At 38.1% G+C, this 11,832-nt stretch overlaps 1 pseudogene; it reads right to left on the bottom strand.

The window, feature by feature from the left end:
* Positions 1 to 10,340: 10,340 nt before the first annotated feature.
* On the bottom strand, positions 10,341 to 11,432 carry LOC101096873 (annotated as a pseudogene).
* Between the last annotated feature and the right edge of the window lie 400 nt (positions 11,433 to 11,832).

The raw sequence follows: 11,832 nt of genomic DNA, 5'->3' as shown, positions 1-11,832 counted from the left end.
ATTGACCTATTTAGATTTTTTTAAGTTTATTCATTTTGAGAGAGAGAGCAAGAAAGGGGAGGGGCAGAGAGAAAGGGACAGAGAGAGAATCCCAAGCAGCCTCCACACTGTCATCAGCACAGAGCCTGATGTGGGGCTCAAACTCACAAACCTTGAGATCATGACCTGAGCTGAAACCAAAAGTCAGATGCTTAACCAACTGAGCCACCCAAGCACCCCTGTTTAGAATTTTTGTGAATTTTAACATATATACTTTTTTATGTCTTTAGATAACTGGAAAACAAGTGACTTACTATGATTTGCAATGTAACAAATGAACACTTCCTCCATCACCTAATTGGGAATTGTATAGAAAATCATAGAGTTCCTGACCTCATTGAGTTTGCTAAATAAGTTTATAAAAATGTAAAGCCCTTTGGCAAGATTGCATGGGCTTAAAATTAATCGGGTTAAAGCCATGCCCACTTCTTACAATTAACCTTATTTTTGAAACTTGGGTGTGCATATTCCTGAATGACCTTTATTTCCAGAGATCTGTAGCACTGGCTGGAAAGGCATTTCAGCCATCTTGTTTTAGTAATTGCACTGTAGCAAACACAACAAAAGCTGTCCAGAAGCTGAAGAGCATGGTCTCTTCAAAAAGTGTTCATGTAGCATATCCAGAAGGTTGTAAGTCCAAATTCCACCGATGTCTTACAGTCTAGTTTTGTGGGAGAGAATGAGAAATAGAAATTTCTATCTTAGGCTTCAGTCGCATGGTACTACTCATTCAATTATGTGAGCTTTTGCTGTATCAGACTAGAATCTGAGTCCTGAAACCAGTGAGAAAACTTAAAACCTATAGTAGTTTTCCTAGTTACTTAGGAGGTTTGGAATAATGGGTTGCCATAAAGAACCCTTTAGTTTATTGGTAACTGAGACAGTACAGGACTAACCAACAGATTATGACGTGTTCAGGGCACCAGCAATGCAAGGGCACCTTCTCTTCTAAAAATAACCAAGTTAATTTTGACATTTTTGTCCAGAACTTCACATTCAAAAATGTAGAAAAGAATTCTTAATTTTTTAAATTTATTTTTTATCTTTAAAAAAATTTTTATTGAAGTATAGTTGACACACACTGTTACATTAGTTTCAGGTATACAACACAGTGATTTGACAAGTTTATACATTATGCTGTGCTCACCAGAAAAGAATTTGTAATTTTGGCATGCATGGAAGTTTTGTGCCATAATGAAATTTTGAATTACCAGTGGAGTGGGATGGGAGGACTCCATAATCTTTTCAATGTTTAGAATCTCCAAAGGGCACTAACTGTAAGAAGTCACACACTGTATGTACAAAGTCAAATAAAAATTCTCTAACACCTCATATGTAAATCAGATAATCTAATTTTTGCAGGTGAAATTGAGATAATGTTTTAGCAGCTGGGCATATGGCAACTTTACCTACCAAAGAAATATCTATTGGAATGAAGTCTAAATGTGCCTCCAAGTTTGCTATCTTGCTTCATATACCCAAGTAAGTCACTCAAGTCCTCTAAAAAAGCCCCCCAAAGCACTGAACAATCATTTCTAGCTTCATTTAAGCAGTGCATTCTATCTAGATGGGTTCATGAGGATAAATTACAGTCCTCTTTTCTTCCTTATAGTCTTCATGTTTATTCTGGACACAGAAAATTCTCTTTGCCATTCATCCCACTTCAATAAAAACATTTTATTTATACATAATAAATACATTTATACATAATAAATAAATTTATACAAAATAAAAACATTTTATTTACACATTTAAATATTTTTCTTCACAATTTTATAGATACCTGATATCATAGTGACAATTGAGAAAAATAAAGTTTGCTACTTTTTTGTCATTATTTTTTAGAGAAGAATACTTTTCTCATACATACTTGTAAATTTAGTTGATGATTACTATTTGGAACAAAATTTTAGGAATACAAATAAATGAAGCTTGTAGTATTTCATTTCTTAAATTGTTAAACCATATAAGACTACAAAATTGGTGGCAATAGTAGAGTTAGATACTGTGTAATATGTGCTAATATTTTGTTGCTTTTGCTTCAAAAATTTCTTTTTGAAGTAATAAAACCTAACAAATAGGGGCACCTGGGTGGCTCAGTCAGTTAAGCATCTCTTGATTTTGGTTCAGGCCATTATCTCACAGTTTGTGAGTTCGAATGACAGTTGGGCTCTGCACTGACAGCACAGGAGCCTGCTTGGGATTCTCTCTCTCTCTCCCTCTCTCTCCCTGTCCCTCCCCCGCTTGCGAGCATGCACACACACTCTCTCTGTCTCAAAATAAATAAGTGTTAAAAACCCTAACAGATAAAGATAAAGGCCTGCTTTTCTTATTCCCTTCCCTGAACCCAAAAGGTAATCACCATCCTGCAGTTGGTCTATTTTTTTATGCTCTTAATACATGTGTTTGTATCCATAAACAAAATATAATATTGTTTCATGGTTTGTAAAAATTTCTGTACATGTGTCTTGAAATGTTTTGAGATTTGGTTTTTTTTTTTGAGATTTAAATATGTTGATGCATGTGGAAATATTCATAGGTTTTAAGACTCTATAGCATTCTGCTGTATAAATATACTTCAATTTTTTAACCTATTGATCTTTCAGTGAATATTTTCTTGAGATAAAGGATGCTAGCTGAAATATCCTCATATAGATTTCCAGTGAAGTCTTGAAAGAGGGACTCCAGATCAATTCTTAGAAGTAGAATTGCTAGTTTGTATAATATGTGCATTTTCAATTTCACTAGATATTTACTAAAATTTAGTAGCAAATTTTATAGAGTGCATTGAGGGTGCTTGCGTCCCCTCATGCTCCTTATTTACATTATTAGACTTTTAATGTTCTCTAATCTTTTGTATATAAAATATTTTTCTGTTTGCTGATTGAGAAAGATAATTTTTTTTTACATATTTATTGATCATTCTTGTGTGAATTCTATTCCTATCCGTTGCCCATTTGAAAAAACTGGATAGCCCTTTTTAAGTTGATTTGTATGATTCTAAGAAATTTACTCTAGGGATATTGGATTTTAAATACATTGTATGTATCTTCTCTTAGTGTGTCATTTGTCATTTAATTTTGGTGTGTGATATCCTTGTTGCCTAAACACCTAATTTTAATTTTTTTGAAGTTTTAAAAGTCTTATTTTTCATACTTATGCCTCTAATCAGCATAGATTTAAATATGTGGTTTTGTGAGGTGAGGCCTAATTTATTGTTCCTAATTTATTGAGGCCTAATTTACTGTTCCATATGGAGAGCTAATTAGAATACTACACTATTTCCTCCACAGATTTGTAATCTTTCTCTGTCTACATAAAGTTCTCATAGACACGACTTGTTGATCTGCTCCATTAATGTATTTATCTGCCATAGTGGTTTATATTATCACAGAGGATCATCTTGCTCTTTTTGCTTCTTCAAAATCTTAGATATTCTTTTTTTTTTTTTAATGCTTATTTATTTTTGAGAAAGAGAGAGACAGAGTGAGAGTGGGGTAGGGGCAGAGAGACAGAGAGAGAGGGAGACACAGAATCCAAAGCAGGCTCCAGGCTCTGAGCTGTCAGCACAGAGCTGGATGCGGGGCTCCAACTCACAAACCACGAGATCATGACCTGAGCTGAAGTTGGATGCCCAACCGACTGAGCCACCCAGGTGCCCCCCAAATTTTAGATATTCTTTTTATTCTTGCTTTTCCTCTTCTATATGTGTTTTAGGATCCGCTACGAGTTCGATGATTTTTCAATGGGGATTTTGATTGGAGTTTGCACTGAATTTGTAGATTAATTTTGGGGGAGGATTGACCTATTTTATTGGGTCTTTATATCCATGAGATGATGTATCCTTTCATTTACTTAGTTTGACTCACTCTCCTCATATGCAAAATGAAGATTAATTATACCTCAGAGGTTTTTTTTGGGGGGGTTGAGAGTGTTAATTCACAAAGTGTAACTTAGAATAGTGTGCAGCACATAGTAAGCACTCACAATTATTATGAAGTGCTGGGGTTTTAGGAGATAATTAAATAATTCTTTTTCCCTCCCAAATTGCTCTATTGCAGATATAAATGGTGATCAAAATATCACCTTTACTATAGGTGAAATGGGTCAGGGAATGTTGCTTTAGATTAGTGAAAGCTTTTTTTTTTTTTTTAATGTTTATTTATTTTTGAGAGACAGAGTGCAAGTGAGGGAGGGGTGGAGAGAGAGGGAGACACAGAATCCAAAGCAGGGTCCAGGCTCTGAGCTGTCATAAGGATTGAACTCATGGACCATGAAATCATGACCTGAGCTGAAGTCAGATGCTTAACTGACTGAGCCACTCAGGATACCCTGGTGAAGGTATTTTTTACAATGCTATTAGGTGATGTTGAGGGTGCTCTCCTGGTCCAGCAAACCACACTTAAGTAGGACTCTACTCGCTTTCTACTCATGAAAACGAATCATATCTTTGACAGATGTAACCTTTGCTAAGTAGTTTAATAGTGATCCGATTCAGCAAAGATTTAGCAACACTGTTGTGGACATTGTCCTGAAGAGGAAAAATAAAGACAAGACAGTCACAGCTCTCAGAGTGAAATAACAACTTTGAGAGGCAGTATTACAGAACAGTGGTAATTGCATTTGATTGCTAAAAGAAGCACCAAAGAACAACACTAATCAGCTCAAATAAAAAAATTATATATAATGTAATTATATATAGTTAATATTATTACATATGTAATTATAGCAAAGAAAGTCCAGAATTCAACTTCTATAAAATCATCTTTTATTTGAAAGAATATAAAGCAATGAAAAACAGACACAATTATATAGTATTTAGATGAGGCCCATTACATTACATTAAGTACATCATTAGATTTGTTAAACAGTCATTGTTTTATTAGAGGCTTTTGTATTTTAAGCTACATACAGTAGTAACTGGGGTGAAAATAGCACACATTTATTACAGTGTGTGTTTGGGTCAGAGTGCCTTGCAGTTTTTCCAGCTTCAAATACAGGAAGGAATATTTCAAGATTTGGATAACATCCTGGTGCTGGTTTCTGTCACTCAAAATGAAGAAAAGGAAACATGAAATGTCATGTTTTGGGGATATCAGTCTTGCAGTCTGGGTAAATTGTGTTGTAATGAATCATATTGCTAATGGAAGTGTAACCACATATGCTTGATTAAGACTGGAATGAGACCTGGATATCTGGATTCCACTTCATGGAAGGCAAGTCCACCATTCATTCATTCATCCATCTTTTTTTTTTTTTTCCTGTAGGTATCCAGGCTAAGGTTGTAATGAAATAGATTTCCTGTTGACTCCAGAGCATGAGAGTAGATTCTCTTTTTGTTTTGTTTTAAATTTTTTAAATGTTTATTTACTTATTTGAGTGAGAGAGAGGGAGGAGAGAAAGTATACATATGTGGGGGAGGGGCAGAGAGCAAGAGAGAGAGAGAGAGAGGGAGAGAGAGAGAGAGAGAGAGAGAGAGAGAGAGAGAGAGAGAGAGAGAGAAATAGAATCCCAAGCATGCTCCACACTGGTAGTAGAGAGCCTGACATGGGGCTCAAACCCACGAACTGTGAGATCATGACCTGAGCCTAAATCAAGAGTCTTAACTGACTGAGCCAACCAGGTACCTCTGGTTTTTTTTTTCTTTTTTTATGAGATAAAATATGAATAAGGTTCCCAAGAGACATTATTTCTATAAACAATATTCCTATCTTTCTACTTTCACCTTTTTGGTTTCTCTAGGATCAAAAGATTGGAAGGCCCATGGGTAGGACAGTATTCCTACCTGAAAGAGCTCAGATAACATCAAGTTATTTTTCTATGTGTTTGCTTAGCAATGGAACAATATCCCATTAAGAAGAAAGTCTGGGTAGGGGCGCTTGGGTGGCTCAGGGGGTTGGGCATCTGACTTCAGCTCAGGTCATGATCTCATGGTCCATGAGTTCAAGCCCCGCGTTGGGCTTTGTGCTCATAGCTCAGAACCTGGAGCCTGCTTCAGATTCTGTGTCTCCCTCTCTGTCTGCCCCTTCCCTGCTCATGCTCTGTCTCTCTCTGTATCAAAAATAAATAAAAACATTAAAAAAAGAAGAAGACAGTCTGGGTCAATCCATCCATATGCCCATTTTTAACATCTGTTTTCTCCTTCATCTAGCCATTTATTCAACAGATGCTTTCCAGATACCAGGCACTGTGATTCAAATATAAAAGTACTCAGTCCTCGAGCTCAAGGAGTTTTCATTCTTGTGGGAGAGACAAATATTCAAAACAACAGTTATAATGTATAACTGTATAGTTATGTATGTATAGTTATGTATGTATGTATGTATGTATGTATAGTAAGATACATGCCATTATGAAGGTGTTATGGAAACTAATGCATAGAAGCCCCTATTTCTTACTGGTATAGTATAATAATAATGTGCCAGGCATTCAGAGTTTCAGATTAGCTAAAGTTTAACTCTAAGTTGCCTGGATTTAAGTCCCATCCCTTCTCCTTTGTAATTGTGTGGCCACAGACAAGTTAGGTAACTAGTGTGTGACTTGATTTCATCATTTGTGAAGTGCAGATAATAATTATTGCTTCTTGCATAAGGCTGATACCAAGATAAAACAAGTTAATAAATGTAAAGCACTAGAATTAGTAATATTTAGCAGTATTTACGTATATTCTAAAAATTAATTATAATTGTCACTCCTTATTTTGAAAATAGATTTACATTCCATTACAGCAATAGTCTCTAAAGGTAATCTATTGGTAGGAGGAAGAAAGTACTAGAAATTATTTTCTATTTATCTTTCTTAACCATTTTCAATTTCTATTTTTGTGTGTCTTATAATATGTATACTGTATTAATAGAGAAGTACACATATATAGTTTATTAATGAATAAAATATATATACAGATATTGGGGTAAATGTTAATTTCTTTTAACTGATATTCATTCAAAAGCTTAGCTATGATCACATTACCGAAATATATGACACTTTTGTATACAGAAGGGACTTATAATTTGTAATTTACCAAGCACCTTTACATACATCATCTCAAGTGTCAAGAATATACTGAGTATATTAGTAACTATGTATTTTTTCTTTTTTTTTTTCAATTTTAAGTTTCTTAATGTTTATTGGTTTTTGAGGGAGAGAAACAGTGTGTGGGGGGGAGGGGCAGAGAGATGGAGACACAGAATCCAAAGCAGGCTCCAGGCTTTGAGCTGTCAGCACAGAGCCCAATGTGGGACTCCCACTCACGAACTGAGATCATGACCTGAGCCTTAGTTGGATGCTTAATTGACTGAACCACCCTGGCACCCCAGTAACTATGTGCTTTTCATCAGCTTCTGATTCTTGCCACATCCAAGGGGACAAAAGTGAATGGTAAGGACAGGCATACCAGAGTAAAACACTTGAAAAGTCAATTCTTACACCCTTGATGAGGCATGTGCTAGGCTTTGCAGGGCCTCAGAGAAGCTCTCTTGTATTTGCTAGTCTATTTGCTTATCGCACACACTCAGCTACTGCATGTCAATCTATATGAAACATAAAAATCGATTGGAGTATAAGTTGAACATATCATTGGTTAACATTTTCTCCTGTGTGATGGTTAATGAATGATCTTTTCTGGTATTTACTTTCCTGAGACTTTAAAAATTCTAAGAGGCAAGCATACCAAAACATTTACCATGTAAAGCAATCTGGTCTTCCTGTCCACATGACTCATTTTCAGATTTTTTTTGTGTGTAAAAGAAACTGAAGATGCCACCAAAACAACAGCTGCTTAGCTATAAATTACAAAAACAAGCCTCTCCTACAAAATTATTATTGAAGGTCTTTATTTAAAGCAATTTACAAATTCATGAAGGATTTCACTTACTATATTCACACTTGATATAGCTTTTGAAGGCATTTAGAGAAGGTGTAGGGATTACACTGGGTTAACCCCTTTTTCTTTCACTGATAATTTGAAGATTAATTTATGTAAACAAAAAGAAAAACTATATTTGATAGAAATTCCATAAGCTCACTGCATATTTAACTATGGTTCCGTAAGAGCCTGTTCATTAAAAGGTAAAGTTTCTCTGGTCAAAAGAGAGAGTTATCATCAACTTCTCACTAGAAAGATAAAACAGAGGAGATGGTGGTAATTAGCGGGAAACTTTGGGACATACACATTATTAGGTTTGGAAATTCTGTTCTTAGTTTAAAAAAACCCATTCCCTTTACTAAAAGTCATTTTTCTAAACTGAATTATTTTCTCCTTTGGTTTTGTTTTGTTTTCTTGGTTTTTAAGAGACAAAAACCCAAAGCAATTGTCTCAACATAGAGTCTACTCTGCATTTGATGCTGACTCATGCTTGCCTTGGGCCAGTCATTACCTCCTCCTTCCTCAGTTTCTCCATCTGCAAAACAAGGATAATAACACCTACCTCACAAGCTTGTTGTGTGAGTTCATTAGCTAACGTTGGTGAAGCATTCTATAGATGGAATGTGCTTATTATCGTTACTTGTGTTATATTTATTTATATAATTTTGCATATATAGTCTGAATTTTTTTTTTTTTTGATGAGAGTAAACAAACGTCAAGTTTCTCTTCTTTTGATTGTATAGGTGTGCCAGTGTGATTTGGTCTTTTAAGAAAAACAAATTTTATGAACTGCTGGTTAATTTGTTAATGAAGTATGACTTATCATGAATGTTTAATTGACAGACTTTTCTTATGATATTCATAAAAGTGTTGCGATGCATAAAAAGGACTGTACTGTCTTCTTTTTTAATATTTATTTTTGAGAGAGAGAGGGGGGGGAGGGGCAGAGAGAGAGGAGAGAGAGAGAGAGAGAGAGAGAGAGAATTTGAAGCAGGTTCCAGGCTCTGAGCTGTCAGCGCAGAGCCCGATGCGGGGCTCCAACTCACAGACCTCGAGATCATGACCTGAGCCAAAGTCAGATGCTTAACAGACAGAGCCACCCAGGTGCCCACACCCGTTCAGAAAGATAGTTGAAGGCTGTGAGGAAGGCAGCCCAGCTTCATAGCGCAAGCTCTCTTTTTTTTTTCTTTTTACTTTTTTTGATTTTACACTATAAACAATAACTACAACAATAACCAGTAACCTATTGCTCTTCTTCATATTCATATGGGTTTTAGGGAACTACTGTTTTTTTCTCTTGAAGAAATCTATAAAATTCCAGAAGTCAACAGCTTGAAGACAACCTCCAGGGGCAGGGAAGAAAACACATGTTGTAAAAGACGAGACAAGCACATACAAGGACAACTAGCTGGGGCAAATGGCTGTTTCAATGCCACCTGACCTAAACAGTAGGTATTCCTTTTCTCCTCCCATCTCCTGCCACCACCTCAAAGGCCTGTTTTGGTCTAAGTTCTGCAGAACTCTTTTCAAATGACACAAGAGACAGTTTGTGGAGAGATGCAATAAGAAAAATTGAAGTATGAATAAGAATCATGCAAAGTCAAAAGTCAGGGAAGAATCCACAGGGGACAGGACACTCAGAAAGGTTGATGTCTCACTACTTCAACTAATTGCCTCCATTGGACTCATGACAGAATCTCAAAAAAAAAAAAAAAATTGAGATTTCAAATCAGCATATAGACTATGTCCTTACAAACCCTGTTGGATTATTTTTCTGACTGGATGATGATAAGCTTATGTCCTGAAGGAACGGAGAGAGATTCTGAGATTGCCAATGTTAAAATAAGGTGGAAATTGTGCTTCCTTCAAAATGAATTGGCTTCTTAACTGCTTTTTCTCTTGATCTAGCACCTACTTTCTTCCATTTTGCTATAGGTTATCTATTGCCTTAAGCTTGAAAGGAAAAGGCGAATTAGGAGGTGTACAGACTGTGCAGTCCTGAGAGGTCACCAGATCTGGAAGTACAGTAGTCAGATGCTGTTTTCTTAACGGCTTGAACTTCCTTTAGTTCCAAAAACCTATCCCTAAGGTTGGTCTGAAGTTCATTTGCAATCCCGGTGGCCATTTACTATCACCTACAGTGGGAAAGAGTGAGGTTTTTAGTATTGCACAGGTATGAAATATCTGAGTTTAAAAAATAAAATCACAGGGGTGCCTGGGTGGCTCAGTTGGTTGGGCATCCGACTTCAGCTCAGGTCATGATCTCACAGTCCGTGAGTTCAAGCCCCACGTTGGACTCTGTGTTGACAGCTCTGAGCCTGGAGCATACTTTGGATTCTGTGTCTCCCTCTCCCTGTGCCCCTTCCCTGCTCACACTGTGTCTCTGTCTCTGTCTCTCTCTCAAAAATAAAGATTAAAAAAATAAAAAAAATTAAAATCATAGTTTTTTGGGGTTGGGCTGATTCTCCCAGCCATATTTGTAGGCTGTAGATATGGCCGTGGGGCTTCTACTGAGGTCTGAGACTGTTGAATGGGTGGGCACTGGAGCCAGCAGTGAGGTAGGAAATGTGCGGTAGGAACCCTACGTATCAGGTCTCAGTGCCTGCAAATGGGCTATGAATGAAGAGCTGGTTGCCTCTCATTGGAAGGAGGGAGTCTGGGTGTGTGGAAGGCAGGATCTCAGACTCCTATTGCAGGAGCTGCTAGCCCATGAAGCCAAAGCTGGGAGTGACCACCACACTCCTCCTCTGCCTGATGTAATTGAAGGCATCCTTCATGCAGAATTGCTTGCTTTTCATGAGGTAAACCATGCAGATGGTGGGTGAATGACAGATCCCAGCCTCACAGTAGACCAGGACCTTGCCTCCCCTTTCCCTGACATAGTCATTGAAGCCCATTTGCTTCTTGAAGTGAGAGCTAAGGTCAGCCGCATGGCTGTCTTACACGGGATCCATTTGTACTGCAGGTGGGTCATGCAGGACTCCAAGGTCCACTGTGAGGCATTTAGCAGAGCTGTGATGTGCAGATTGGCCAAGAACTCCCACTTGGAGGCACTTCCAAGGTGGAGCAGCTGAAGGATTTCAACTGGGATGCTCTGGTCCTGGTCATAAGCTGGCACTGATTTCCCACACTGGCTCTTGAGGGCTTTTTTGGTTTCAAACATCTGTAGTGAAATGAATTTTACACCTATGCAACACTCAGGATATTCCCATTAGAAAGCCTCCCATCCTGGGGCACCTGGGTGGCTCAGTCGGTTAAGCGTCTGACTTTGGCTCAGGTCACCATCTCACAGTTCTTGAGTTCGAGCCCCATGTCGGCCTGCGGGCTGACAGCTTAAAGCCTGGGGCATGTTTTGGATTCAGTGTCTTCCTCTCTTTCTCTACCCCTCTCCCACTCATGCTCCGTCTCTCAAAAATAAATAAAAAATTAAAAAAAAAAAAAAAAAGAAAGAAAGCCTCCCAAAGGAGGAGGTACACCGGCGGGCCGACGGGAAGCCAGGTGACAAGTGAGGAGCGCAGCACGCCCACATCCTCGCTCTCCTCAAGCAGGTCCTGGTCTAGCACAAGGTTGGGCGCTGCAGCAGCCGCGCATGCGTAAGCCGCCTTCTCAGGCAGCACGCAGTGTCGCGTCTGCGCTGACCGTGTCTGAAGCAGCACCACGCAATGGAGGTTGACCGTGAGCGACTGGCTCTGGGTTTTTGGTTATGCATTTTTGCTGGGTAGAGCCGTTGGATGATCCCAGCTGGAGTCTGCCTTCACACGTGAATGAGATCTTTTCTGTCAGGTGACATGGCTTTACTCTCAGGTGCACAAGTAAGTAGCTGGTGCTCTGGTTCCTGTCAGGGAAGGAATGTTCCAGAAGCTTTCTGGTAGCATTTCGTGGGGATGGGGGTGGGAAATCGTGGAAACAAGCACCTAAGTCTACTGATG

The sequence above is a fragment of the Felis catus genome, chromosome A1 (assembly GCF_018350175.1).
Source record: "Felis catus isolate Fca126 chromosome A1, F.catus_Fca126_mat1.0, whole genome shotgun sequence".
Taxonomy (NCBI): domain Eukaryota; kingdom Metazoa; phylum Chordata; class Mammalia; order Carnivora; family Felidae; genus Felis; species Felis catus.
Note: the sequence above shows the minus strand (reverse complement) of the source record. Positions and strands in the feature narration are given on the sequence as shown.